Genomic DNA, 14219 nt, shown 5'->3' with positions numbered 1-14219 from the left:
CCAGCACTCTAGAATGGGTCTGCACCAGCACTCTAGAATGGGTCTGTACCTGCACCACATAATTGCGTAAATAGAAAACAAACATCTGGAAAAAGATCGCTGTATTTTACCACAGCCTGTCATTGCAACTGGAACTTGAACCCCAGAGCGGTGTCTGTATCTATGTATGTATGCGTGCATGTGGAATCCTTCTTGTGCTGCATTTTTATTACCAGAGGGTCCTTGACAAAATAGGCTGAGTGGCTCGCGGTTTGCTGCTCTCCAAAAGACTCCCAACGAAATAAATAAAGATTTTATAATAAATCACAACGGGGGCTCCCTGCACACTGTTTGATGTTTAATTGCTGGACGAGGCTTGCAGAAGGTACTGACTGCGTTATGAATGCCATCATTAGTCCTTATGCAGCCGGGAACTGCAGCAGAACTGTGCGTTAAGCATTAATGGAAAAATAATTTCCAAAGAAACGTAATTAATTCAACGACAAACATTTCGGCTGAACGCTCTTTTCAAGTCCAAACTTTCAGCATGGTATATATGGAGTTTCGTTTAGTAATTCTAAATTCAGCACTGTTGAGTGCTTCACAGTTATGGATGAAATTGCAGTCAGTATTTTTGTACCTACCACACGTGTACAATTGTGAGTGAAATGGTTTAATGTGCATTTATGCTGTGTAGAGATACTTCCTTACCTCACTTCAGTGCTGTTGTGTGAAGTCAAACAGGGCCAGTTAAAGATAGGTAGAGGTACTCAATCAATCTATTAGCGTATACCTTCTCAGCTTCTCCAGTGGTCTGTATTTCACCCAGTGTTGTGAGAGAGTATGGGATCCTGAGAGTTAATGATTCACAGTTAAGAAGAGGGTTCCTTAGACTGGAGCAGGTGTTTAATAATGCTATGGGCCCTAAAACCACACTGACACGTCTCAGTGGAGCGCTGTGTTTTCTTGGTCAGTATCCAGGGTCAGTAATGTGGTCTTCAATCCAAGGCTGCTCACGGTTTTGATTTCTCAGTGACAGAAGCCGGAGCAGAGCGATTTCCCTGCTCAGAGCTGGGGTCGATGTTTAGGGAAAGTTAGTGGAGGCTCAGCAGAGAGCCGTCACGGTCTCCGGGTTTGTGATGTGTTAGCACTGAGCAGAAATAAATCTGAAGAGGCCAGCACAGGATTACAAGGACCTGTCCCAGAAAGACCTTTAAAAAATGGATTGACTTTTAAAGACGTGGTTTTGAAACACTGAAATAAACTTAAAAGCAAACACCTCAAAAGAAGTGAAAAGAAGCGGGCGGCTGACGGCACACACTTCGGAGTACAGCATGTGTTCGTCTTCGCTGCTCCCGAGTCAGTGCAGGGGTGGTAGCGGTATGCTGAGCCTAAAATAATTGGCTATTTCAAATTTAAAAAAATAAAAAAATTAAAAAAAAGTAAGAACTTTATTTTTCTTAATTCCAATCCCTTAATCCGAGGTAGATGAACCGTCTCAACGTTTCCCTAAAGCGAGATCAAGGAAAGCTACAGCTCAGGCTAATCCTTCAAACTGTTTAATAGTAGGGGAAAAAACTGACTTAGATTAGCGAGGTTGAGAGTTACTGATAAAAGTGTTTAAACGCTAATAAAGAACAGAGACGCTGACAGCCCTTATCAGTAACCCAGCCTCTCTCTGCAGACGATGGCAGCTCGCGCACTCGGGCGGACTGGTCTAAATTTATGATCCCCAGAAGAGGGGGGAGCTGAGCAGAGCCCATTGGGCCAGTCAGCTTTCCATTGCCACTCAGCGGCAGAGCACCCGATGGACACTGTCATACTGTACCCCGTCACAGAGGGTATGTCTGCCATGTGTACAATCAAGTGACTATAACTCTATGTCCTCATGCAATCCAGGGGTTTAGAGGTAAGCACAAAAACATCCATTAGAGCTGGCCATTGTTATGTGGATTGGGATTCAGTGAGGATGTAGTCAAGGCAAGATGGGATGTAATTGGCACTGCAGGTAAATGCGCAGAGGGAAAGAGGAGAGACCTAAATGCAACGTGGCAAGGGAATAGATTGACTCATCTTTTGCTCCAGTGCAAGATTTGCTGCACTTTTTTCCTAATGGTTTTGAATTGAGGTCCACCCCGCTCGTCGATCACTGAACACGCGGTTTCGCTCTCTTGAACTCCCGCAGTCACTGCCCGGATTTTGCTCCCGTTTCCTCTTTGCAGTAACCTACTGAGTGTGTTCCCTGATCCTCGCTATCCTGTCAACATCAAGATTAAATTGTGAAAAGCAATCTTTCTGTATGTGGAGGAGACAGTCTGGGCAGGGTGGATTAGGAGAGATGAACTAGGACACTGCGAGGCAAAACAACAACCCACGCACATGCACCCACCGGCACACCAACCCACGCAGGCACACACACAAACCCGCTGTGCTGTTAAAGTCTTAAATTAGTTCATGCTAAGAATCCTGAAGTTGGATAATGGCAGAATTATCCAGTGAATTCTACTGGCTAATGAATGGATAATACAGTATTAATCCTATATCCTCTCATAGCTCTGCACCCCATTCCTGACCTGAGTGAGCAGAAGCTGCTCGATTGTGTGGTTTGAAGTGGACTAAAGTCTACTGGGGGCTGAGACCCCTCTTTCTCCTTGTTACTTGATTCTGAACCGGGTATTATTTTAACCCCTGAAGTACAGCCATGGACAAACGTTTTGCATCACCTAGAATTTTAGAATTGAGACATCATTTAAAAAAAAAAAAAAAATTATTCCATGAAAATCATTTAGGTCTTTCATTTAACATCATGTAATCAAAGAAACTACAAAATGATATCGCAAAATTCTACCGGAAAACCACAACAGCTGTACAGTATTTCATGTTCGATTTAGACAATTTCAATTAGACATTTTTCAACTACAAAGCGGTTTGTAATTAAATATGTTAACGTAACACCATTCAGCAGGTTTCATTCGACTTTATGAAGCAGAATTAGTTAATTCTATAGGGTGATGCAAAACTTTTGGCCATAGCTGTAAATATACATCAGTGTCCTCCTTAGTGTTTGGTTATTTTATCCATAGTGTGCTGAAATTGTCCTTGAAAAAAGGTAGGTAGAAAAAACACTGTTAGAAGGCGGAATGCTGATGGCATAGAAAGATATTCAAGATTACATTTTGCACTGGCTGTTGCTGCTCACATACAAACAGCCTGTTAATACAATAATGTGGTCTTACTGTAATCCCCTGGAGATTGTATCTGCAGTGTCGGGGGGGGGGGGGGCAAATAGCCCTCGCAGGAAGATTGAATTGTAATGAAAAGTTCAGAATAAACTGAGATGAACAGTTTCAGTTTATAGAGATTTAGACAAAGAGGCTTTGGAGAGATTTGACTCGTGCTGCAAGGGAGTCAGGACTGCTATTATTGCAGGGACCAAATACCCTGCAGTAAAATGATGAGATATCACTCTGTAATTGTATTTGATTACATGATGTTAAAATGAAAGCTCTAAATTATGTTCATATATATATATTTTTTTGTAATGGTCTCAATCCTAAAATTCTAGGTGATGCAAAACTTTTGACCATAGCTGTAGTTGTTTGGTCCTAGTTTTGTATTTTTTAAGCACTGTAAGTATCAATAAAGAGCATTCATTTTTAGTGTGGTACAGATTGTGATCAGCCCTCTGAACAGGTGCAGATTAGCCTGCTGTATCGAGTAAGGGCAGGCTGCTTGGGGCCTCTAGGGGCATTCCACTACAGGTCTAATACAATATGCCACATTAAATTAGAAACTACTTTGAGAGCTTGTGGAGGTTTAATTGATTCAATTTATTAATTCAGGCCATGGCTAATTTAGGACGTGTCCCTTGCTTCCCAGCCCCAGGTTTTGGGGGCTCTGACAGCATGGCTTCCCCAGACACCTGGACAACACTCCATGTGGATCCCCAGGCAGCATTGAACGAGGGGGCTTCGAACCTTGCTCACCTTGCAATGAAAATAACAGAATTGGTGAGCCACCACCCCCGGCAGTGACCATTTAGAACTAAGCCTTGATTTTGTTTTTAGATACTACAGTGTGTAAAGCTCTGGATGTTCTGAAAAGGCTGAACTCACAAAGTGCATGGAACCTGCTCTGATGCTGACGAGCGCTGACAGCATGCAGCAGCCTGACATCCAGAGGGATTGGCACTGGCTCCAGCAGGGACAGAGAGAGTTGTTTCCTCTGGAAATGTTGAGAGATCAGGGATCCAGCAGCCAATCCCAGCCCTGGCCCCCATGCCCTAGCTTGCCTGATCACTGATCCCTCTCCACAGTGATCGCTGAGCCTCTTTTGTTCGTTGTAACTCAAACCGCACGCTTTGTTCCTCTCTGAAACAATCAGCCTCAGCCTGCAGACCTGGGTCTGGCACTGTCCTCAATATGTCCCTTATAAACAATTCCCATAGTGAAAGCATAGCAAAGTGTAATAAAGCACAGTGAAAGCACGGTAAAGCATAGGTAAGCATTGTAAAAGACCAGGGAGGTATGGTAAAGCATAATCGTAAACATGGAAAACCAGGGTAAACTACGGTAAATGCATAGTATAAACATGGTAAAACAGCAAATATACCAGGCAAAAATACAGTGTTAAACTTTCATAAGGGTTTTATGATTTGGGTTTTTCAGAGGCCGCGCTCCAATACTGCATCAAGTGTGTTGCTGCATTGGCCTTTACTATTGATAGAAGTACGTAACTGCATGACCCAACCTTGACATCTCGTCCCCCCCAAAATCGATAGTGTTTCCAGCACGCCAAACACCCACACGCAAACGGGAATTCAACTCCAGCAGCAGAGCACTTTGTTCACAGGATAAAGACAGCCGATGCAAAAAGCAAAGGTAGATTTTTTTAAAATACAAGATAATTGGGTTACGCTTTACCTAGTAAATACACAGGCAAATTGTGCAATTACAAAAGACGCTAGCAACTGCCATCTTTTTTCCGTTTTGTCGTCAAGCATACTGTTGCATTGTAACTACACAACCGTATGTGTAATTACTGTGTTACTACAGTGTAGTTAAAGACACTCAATGTAAAACATTACCATTAATTGTAAGCTTTTAAAACTACTCATCTCTTAACTACTCCTTTCTGTAACCAATTTGTTTGTTTTAGTTTTGCTAGTTTGTAACAGTTTGCATTGTGCATTTGCACAGGCTACAAAACAGTAGTTACAGATGATCACACACCACTCCATCAGACTACTGTTACTGTAGCCCTCAGTCTTTCAGAGGTTAATGCACTGGCACCCCTTATCCCAATTGCACTAGATTGACAGGCTCCATCCCTACTGTACGTGTTCATCAATCGTGACTCTGTTCATCCAGATTATGAAAGGGTTAGAGCCGAACCCGCTGGTCTGTGGCCCCGTTTTCGGTTTTGCGTGGAATGCTGCACTCGTTTTAGCTCCCAGCGTGAGGCAATACCCGGTCTGTTTTTAGTTAGGCTGCCACGGCTCAGGTTATATGAGATCTCATTCATGCAGACCTTACTGATGCCCTACGACAGATTGCTGTTCAACCACCCGTGCGGTGATTGTCCGTCTGGCTAACATTAGAAAGACTTTCCATAATATCATTCGGTCTTTTTTTGGTCATGTTTAGCTCCTTCAGGGCTTCTTTCCAGCGTATTTCCAGTGAGTTTTTATTCTTGTATTTACTGAGAAGTTAAATCGAGGTGATTGATAAATCACTGACTTTTGGATCAGACGCGGTTAAATCATTAAGATGGGCCCCCAGGGGCTCGTTAACTAACCTGCTTAGAGTATCATAAATTCTCACGCCATTGTCCAAAACGTTTGTCTACCTTGAATTTATTATAGCGTTACCTCTTATTAGGACTATTACAATATTCTGACAGTCTCAAAAGGGAACACAAAACCACTTTATCAGGAACAGTGGCTTGAAACCTTTGCTGTATCAAACCCCAGGTCTCCCCTGGTCTATCCAAGTTCCAAGCTTTGTGTTCCTTAACTTAAGAGCTTGCTTTACTCCTGTATGCTATGTGTGAGGTAAAGATCCCTGGTTTTATTTTATACAGACAGTGTATACATCTGTTCAGTGACATGGAGGCTGCATAGCCCTGTGTATCACCAGCATCGCCCCCGGCCTTCTGACTCACAATTCCGAGCACAATCGATAGACACAGCCTCTGTCAAAATTAAGGAGGATTTAATTTTGTGTAATGCTGCAACAGGAAATGATGCCTTATCAGAGTGTATCGAGTCTTCTGACACAGCCGGGGAAATGATTCTTCTGTACAATTGGAAAACCACTTGTGTCAGAAAACAAAGGATCGTAACTGAACAGCAGCGGGTGGCGTGGGGGGTGTGGGGGGGGGGGGGAACAGGAAAGGCAATGAGAAATGCATTGAGCACCTCAATTTCACTAAAATAAAATATTGCAGGAGGGCCAAACTATAGAAGAACGTGGTAAACTAGACACAGAGTCCGTACAGTTGCGTGTCACATGGAGCACGATCGTGGGGCACTACAGTTTTAAAACTCTGAGGCAGGCAGAGGAATTGTACGACCCCAGGGGGTGTCGAAAATTGTCCTGATCAAATCAGCAGCCCAGTCGGCTGCAGGGCTCAGCACTGACCTATTTAATCTGTGGACCGACACAGGTCTCTTCCTCTCAAAGCACACATTGCTCACATTCAAAGACACAGTAGCACCGGTGCACAGTATATCATTTTAAAACCATGATATTGTGACATGGGGTTCAGCAATCTATTTAATCTATATACCCTGATGACATCTGCCAACGCACTCGCTAAAGGCTGCTTCATACTTCAGTCTTGTGACAACTGAGAGACTGTCATCTGATGGCTGTGCAACGTGGCCAGCTAGAGATGAGAAAAATTCAAGTCTGGCAACCAGTCTCCCTTGGATCACGCGACCAGACTAGACATTGTTCTCGGCAATGGTTTAAAATATGAACCAGCCTTTACCAATCGTATTGAGATTTGCAATCTCCTTGCACCGTGATGAACGTCATGTTTTACTGCATGTCGTGGCTCCAGCTGGTACGGAGACTTCTTAACTAGGCTACAAGCAGAACTGGTTCACACTTGAGGTCACTGCGCTTACCAAAATAGAGCTAATTACTGGAGAATGCCCTTCACTGTCTTACCACCTCACAAGGCTCCCCTCACACCTTGAGAATGGAGCATTTCTCTAAGGAGCCTGTGAAAAGGGTGGAAGTGAAAAGCTTCCCTTATAAAGGCTCACCATAGTAAAAGCATAGCAAAATGTAGCAAAGCTTAGTGAAAGCATGGTAAAGCATAGGTAAGCATTGTTAATCAATCCCAGATGATAAAATATATTACCCTATGTAATTCAGCCTCATAACAAACAGCACAGCGTTCTGCTGTGTTCTGTTCTATTCAGTCCTCTTGGCATTAATGTCAAAATCAATAAGTGCAATCGACAGTTGTAATAGAGCGACATTAGTTGAGCTGCAGGTTTTTTGGTTAAGTGTTTTTCTGTATTTATCAACCTGTCAGGGGGCATGAATGTAGCAAAGACACACAGTGCATGTGGCGGTACATTTTCAGCTTGGTCTTGAGATCAGCTCATCCGCTACTATGATATTGGTCTGCCTTGATAAAAGTCTCCCATAGTAAAAGCACAGCAAAACGTACTAAAGCGCAGTGAAAGCAGAGGCAAAGCATTGTAAAGCATATAAAAAAAAACAAGACAAACCATGGTAAGCGGTGGTAAATGCATAGCATAACCATGGGAGAAAACTGCAAAATGACCATGCAACATGCTTTTGCATGGGAACCGCTTTCCCAAATCTGATCAAACTTTGCCTGACTGTGACCGTTCAATACAGGGTTAGGCAACGAAGTACTGATGTGAATAAGAAAGTGCATCACTTATTAAAAAGGTCCTGCAGGCAGCCTTAATCAGCAGGCTTGTATCCCGGTGAGCTGCAACGGTTGTGCGGGGGGGGGTGGGGGGGGGGAGAGGTTAATTTCTTCTTCCGTTTGTTTGGTGTCTCATTAGCCTGAATAATTTAATGTTATCAGCTGGCCTCAGAGATTCTGGCGTGTGTGCTAATGCTGTTGTCGTGTCCTGATGAAATATGCATGTAGGGACAGCGGGACCAGGCTGTCAAGGACGCTGGGGAGGGAGAGGGGTCGGGTGTCTCGCGGAGCTCTGCGGTCCATCCAAACTACACTACCCTCCAGCCTGACAACCAGCTTCCTGTCGTCCGGTGTTTGCAGTCGTTTGGTTCTGTTTCCCCGATATCGAGTTCCTGTCGTTTGTCTCTTTGCCTGGAGGATCCTAAACCCCGGGACTGAGCAGCTATCCTCATTCCATTCAGATCATGAGGCAGTGCGACCTTTCAGCCGTCCCAGCCCCACCTGCTCTCTGTCTGTATAAATGATGAGTAGGTGGGGCTGGCAGAGTGGAAAGGTCACATTGTCCCATGATTCGCATGGAAGGATGCAGGCTGTTCAGTCCAGGCACTTAACATCTATAGCTCAGAGTTAAAGCAGGCAGATCATTTCAATTAGTATAACTTCGTATTGGAGCAAGAGAACCCCAGAACCATTCAGAAGGACTGTAAGTAAGGGAAATATAAGAAAGCAGACCACTGGGTTGCTATAAACTCCAGTCACTGAGAGAACCAGAAACAGAGAATAATATATTCCGTACCAAGTTGCCCTTTACATGAAAATTACAAATAAAAATAAAAATAGCAAGGTTGAGATTCACTCGGTAAAGAAATAAAAAAAATATATATATATATATTCCCTGTGTTCCTGTTATCGTACCTTCTCATCGATTTCAAGCTAAAACGAGACCTGTGGGTCACAGTGGTCTGTCGTTCTGGGATGTGACCCTCCTATAAAACTAGGTCCCCTCCCCCCAGGCTATCTGGGACTGGCAGTCCGGAACAGTGATTTATTCCACACAGTTCAAACAGCCTGCCCCACGTCTGAGCTGACAGAAGGGACTGAACAAGAGGGAAAGAGAGTCTTGCAAAATGAAATGTACTACTCAGAGTAAGGAGCCTAAGTGGACAGGTTACAAAACCAGCCCTCCCAGGAAATGTGTTTTTAAAACAGCATGGCGGCACCATCGGCAGTCCCTGAGAGTTAACCTCACCACGCTTTTTCAAATCTGAATTTAAAAAGGTTCACCACAGCCAGGGCAATAATCCTGTCTCCTGTTTTTACCACAAGGTCACATTGCTTCCCTCCTTCCATCTCAGCTCAAACCACTATAAGAGCAAACTGCTTCACGGGCCCTCAGCTCCCTTGGCCAGCTGCTTCCCTCCATGCCAGTCCCTCAGCTCTGACCACTAGACCTCTCTGACACAGCTTCCCTCCATGCCAGTCCCTCAGCTCTAACCACTAGACCTCTCTGACGCAGCTTCCTTCCATGCCAGTCCCTCAGCTCTGACCACTAGACCTCTCTGACACAGCTTCCCTCCATGCCAGTCCCTCAGCTCTGACCACTAGACCTCTCTGACACAGCTTCCTTCCATGCCAGTCCCTCAGCTCTAACCACTAGACCTCTCTGACACAGCTTCCTTCCATGCCAGTCCCTCAGCTCTGACCACTAGACCTCTCTGACACAGCTTCCCTCCATGCCAGTCCCTCAGCTCTAACCACTTGGCCACTCTCCTGACTAAGAACATTTCAGCTAATCAAACTCCAGTCTGCTGAACTCATTTTAAAAATAATTTTCAAGGCTTGATTCGATACTGCAGATTCTGTGTGCGACTAATCATGTGTGTGTGGGGAATTACAAATCTTACTAATTAAATCTTACTGTAACAATTTTCTCCTTAACATCTTCCTAAACCAGGCAGCCAGGCAGTCCAAGAAAGTGTGGCAGCACTATATACAATATATATAATATAGAGAGTGTGTGTCTATATATATATATATATATATATATATATATATATATATATATATAAAAACGATATATATACATATAAAAATACATATATATAAAACTGCAGTGTACAAAATTGAAGGCATATGAACGAAAAGTTTTTTTTAAAAAAATGTACACAAAAAGTTTAAAAGGTTAAAAAATAGTTTATTTTCAGGATGTTTCAGGCAAAAGCCCTTCTTCAGCTGTTTAAAAAACTTTTTATAATTATTTGACATTTGCAGGGGCGGCACGCAGGAGCCAGACACTCCTCATACTTTAAGCCGTTCTATAATAATCTATGTAACGGCCACAGAAAGATAACAAAACACAGCAATACAAGTGTCTCTGAGTGAGTGTATACACATGCTGTTCCATGTTTTCAAAGGATCAAACATCTCTACAGGATAGTAACATTACTGGTTTGTGATTGTTTCAGCTAATGCTATGTTTTGGAAACCGGTCCCCTGAATTTGATCAAACTCTGCATGAGCAACTCAGGTCGCTTATATACTTGGGCTGGGGTTACTTTTGCAGTGCCTCCAACACGTTTGCCTTCAGATTCGACAGGAATCTTCTACCTGCACTCTCTCAAGATGCCTTTTCATTAACACAAAACTCTGAAACTCTATTTCTGATGCTGTCAGACATTCCAGGGCTATTTTTAAAAACGTCATTTTAGCTTCATTGATGCTGGTGCATATAAAACTAGCAGCAGCCTTCAAGTTTGGGTGTTTTTTTTGGGGGTGATTGCAGTTTTGCGATGCCCTTGTCAGTGTAAGGTTATTGCTGCTGCATGCTGCTTGCGTTGAGATTACTTCCACTCAGGGTTCTGTGGACAGGTTAGCGCTCTCCTGAAAGGAAGCTGACTGCATGCGCTTCAACAATGCTCTCTCTTCAATTAAACTAGCCGGGCGGAACGGCAGACACACTGCCTTCCTCCCCGTGCCAGTCGCAGTTAACCCTTCCTTTTTTAAATCTACCTCGCTCTGTGCACCCCACTGCTCTCAGACTCGCGCTCCATTTTCATTTTAGCACGCCGTTTAAAAATTACATTTTCAACATGACCGATTTCTCCCAGCGGCTAGAAATAACCTGAAAAACGACCTTGAATTATTTATTAAGTTCAGTAAAAAAAAATGTGACCTTCTCTTTTGCTGCTCGGGCTAACAACGTACAGAACGATGCCGCTGTCGCTTTAGTGGCTCCAGCACAGTGTGGCTGGGATTAACTGATGGATCCTTATAGCATCTGTAGTACCACATAACAAAAGAAACAATTACTAACTAAACTTGTCTCTTTATCCCAGTTTGGGTTATTGCAGCGCTGCCCTCTGTTTCATCATTCGATAGTTCACTTATTTGCTGAATTCACCATCAGGGCATGTTGACTGTTGAAATTGTAAAGGGTCTATGTTTTCCTGTACAAGGGTGCCTCACTAATTCACTTTAAGTATTTCACGTTTAATCAGGAAGCACAGTACTTTGTGATAGCAGCTATAAGGACAGCAGCTTCATTGTTAAAATGTGTCACTGGCAGGGTCTGCTGTAAAACTATAAGAGATCAATCAATGTTCTGGCTTATTCAGTGCACTTTTTAAGAGCTGTAGGTCCAGCTATCAGAAGCCTGCTGGCAGCTCAGTGGCTTTAGTTACCCCCTCCTGGTTTCTGTGCAGAAGGAAAAGACCACTTATTGGAATTGAATCCGGCTGTGCCAGCAGCCCCCGTGTCTGAGCCTGGCTTGAATCCAGAGCAGCAGAATAATTTATTAAAGGAAAATTATGAGCGCTCCGATTTCACATCCCACCAATCCATCCATCACCGAGGAGGCAGTAGACAGCTATCTATTGATCAGCGTCTTTCAGTTTCAAAACAACATCAGAAGAAAAGCTGCTGGCTGGTTCTCTACTAGTGTAGCAGCTTTCTGTCAGTGTTTCATTGCTGGGTTCCCTTGTGTTGTATGAGATACTTCAATCCTCTAGGACTCTGCCCTTGAGTACAAACTAACTGTTTTAATACTCAAGGTCTGATAATAGTAGGTGATTTTTTTTTTTCCTATATTAATTTGTTTATGTGTTTGGTAGTTTGTATAATTGTCAGGGACAGGGAAATTGAGAATGTCGTTTCATCCATAAGTTTGAACAAAATAATAAATGATCATGCCACTATAAATAGACATTCCTGCTGAAAATGCAGTTCTATGCTCTAAAGTTTCCACAAGTTTTTTTTTAGCGTCTTCCAGTTTTGCTTCAGGTGTATTAGAGGTTGCCACAACAGCAGACGCTTACTTAAAAAACAAAAACTTTAAATGATCCGTCCTCGATTTGATATTTAGGATTATTCAAATATACTTCAGCCCGTCGCAGGTACAAAAGATTAGTAGAGAGAGCTGCAAACGTTCCTTTAATTTGTAAAATCATTCTCTAATCCGATTAGCTATCAATCGGAAATGAATTGGAACAGCACAACAAAAGTTTGTCACAAGGTCATTTTAAGGACGCGTTGCGCATTTTGCATCCATCTAAAGATTATTGAAAATTAGAGTATAAACCCTATGGGGCACATGTTCCTTGCAAACCCCAGTCTGTGTGCCCCTGCGCACCAGGCTAGTTTCCATTGGTATGTAACAGCAGATGGGCTGGGTCTCTCATTGACAGGTCAGGGCTGGACGCTCGCCATTAAGGTTTGGGCAGAGGTCCTTTTTTCAGGGTTTACAGGCTTTGGCCCGCTGCTGTTCTGGGTGTTCCACAGGCTGCCTCTGGCTCTCCACAAATGCTTGCTCGCTGTTATTAATACTGTATACTGTATCTGTTTGTTGGGCAGAAAAAATGACACCGCACAGCATACCTTAAATCGTTCCAAAAACATATATTTTTAGTGTGTGTGTGGTGTGCACTGAAACAGCTGTTTGTCCAGTTAATGTGCATGCGTGTGTGTTGGGGGGGGGGGGGGTCAATAATGTTAGAAATCGTCATTTTGTTACAGCTTATACTGTACTCTGTTCTTGCAGGTACCTTTATCAAATATACACTATACTGGGGCAGATGGAAAAATGCAGGGTGCAGGTTTATTGAGTGCATTTTCCCTGTCTGAAAAAAATTACACTAATGATTTGGAGTAAACAGCTTTGAAAATCCAAGGCTAGAGCTTTGCTGTTGAATGAATTGATTCACTGTTTGGACTTGATCTCACCCATTTACATAAATAGAACAAATCCCTGTGTACAGTAATCTGCGCTGGAGATGTTGGCAGTGGGTTTTTGCATTCAGGGCCAGCAGCCATGGATTCCGGCACTGGGCAGCGCTGCTCACTTCACTAAAACCAGTGAGCGTGAATTCGGCTGCTCGGAGCATTCGGCCTGGCCTGGAGTCGCGGATTGTATTTTCTGTTTTGGTTGTTGAGCTCAGAGGGGAGGTGGTGGAGGCTCACCGGCTGTTGCAAAGACCCGCTTGGCAGAGACCGCATCAGCGAGCGTGGCACCACTACACTACATGATTGGTTTGGAAATTTTAAAAGATGGGTAGCCGTATCAGTCCAGAGATGACAGACACAGAGAAGGAGATGTGATACCTTTTATTGGACTATCTAAACAATGATTAGTCACAAGCTTTCAAGACCTCAAAGATCTCAGGGGAAAGTAGGAAAGAGAGATTGATGTTTGCATTTCATTTTAAAATAAATCAGAATGGCTCCCCTCTGCTTCTGAAGGTTAGTCTTGAGTCTCACAGCAGGCTGTCAGGCTGCCATCGGAGCGCAGGTGCAGGGTACAGTACGGGCAGCAAGATCTCGTAGAGCGTTTCCTGAGCCTAACTAAGGAGCTGAGAACAGCGGATGAAGTGTAGGTGTATACAGCAGCAGAAGACACGAATTCCAGGAGTTGCAGGAATTAGCTACACTTTCGTGGTCTTGATTCGTGCAATGTTACTGCTGAACTTTTAAACAGTTGCTTAAGCATCCTCCTGTCTTCTTTACCTATGACGGGGTGCATTCAGATCTGTCCACAGAGCTGCTGGGAGCCTGTAATTGTAGTCGTACCCCAAATTCTGGGCAACCTTTTTCCTTTTTGTTTTGATTAATCCGGACTTCCAAAACCGTGTTTAAAATGCAGCGGTGTTAAAAGAACCGTAAAAACAGAACTGGAGGCACCATCAGCCACCAGTTTCCTAATCAAACATCTGCCCGGTATTTTTAGACATTGATCGATGCACTGAGAACAATTTTTCAAAAGCAACATTCATGTGCTCGTTCTAAAATATGCACGCGTGGAGTGAGGCTGCAAACAGCGCCCTGGAACGATCCAT

General features: G+C 43.5%; 1 protein-coding gene across 2 annotated transcripts in view; it reads left to right on the top strand.

Moving 5' to 3' along the window:
• The window catches only part of LOC117401356 (leucine-rich repeat and immunoglobulin-like domain-containing nogo receptor-interacting protein 3), a 33121-nt gene that overhangs the window by 10794 nt on the left and 8108 nt on the right, over nt 1–14219 (top strand). The window lies entirely within an intron of this gene.

Source organism: Acipenser ruthenus, chromosome 49, assembly GCF_902713425.1.
Source record: "Acipenser ruthenus chromosome 49, fAciRut3.2 maternal haplotype, whole genome shotgun sequence".
NCBI lineage: Eukaryota > Metazoa > Chordata > Actinopteri > Acipenseriformes > Acipenseridae > Acipenser > Acipenser ruthenus.
The sequence above is the reverse complement of the archived record's forward strand: the minus strand, read 5'-3'. Positions and strand labels throughout refer to the sequence as shown.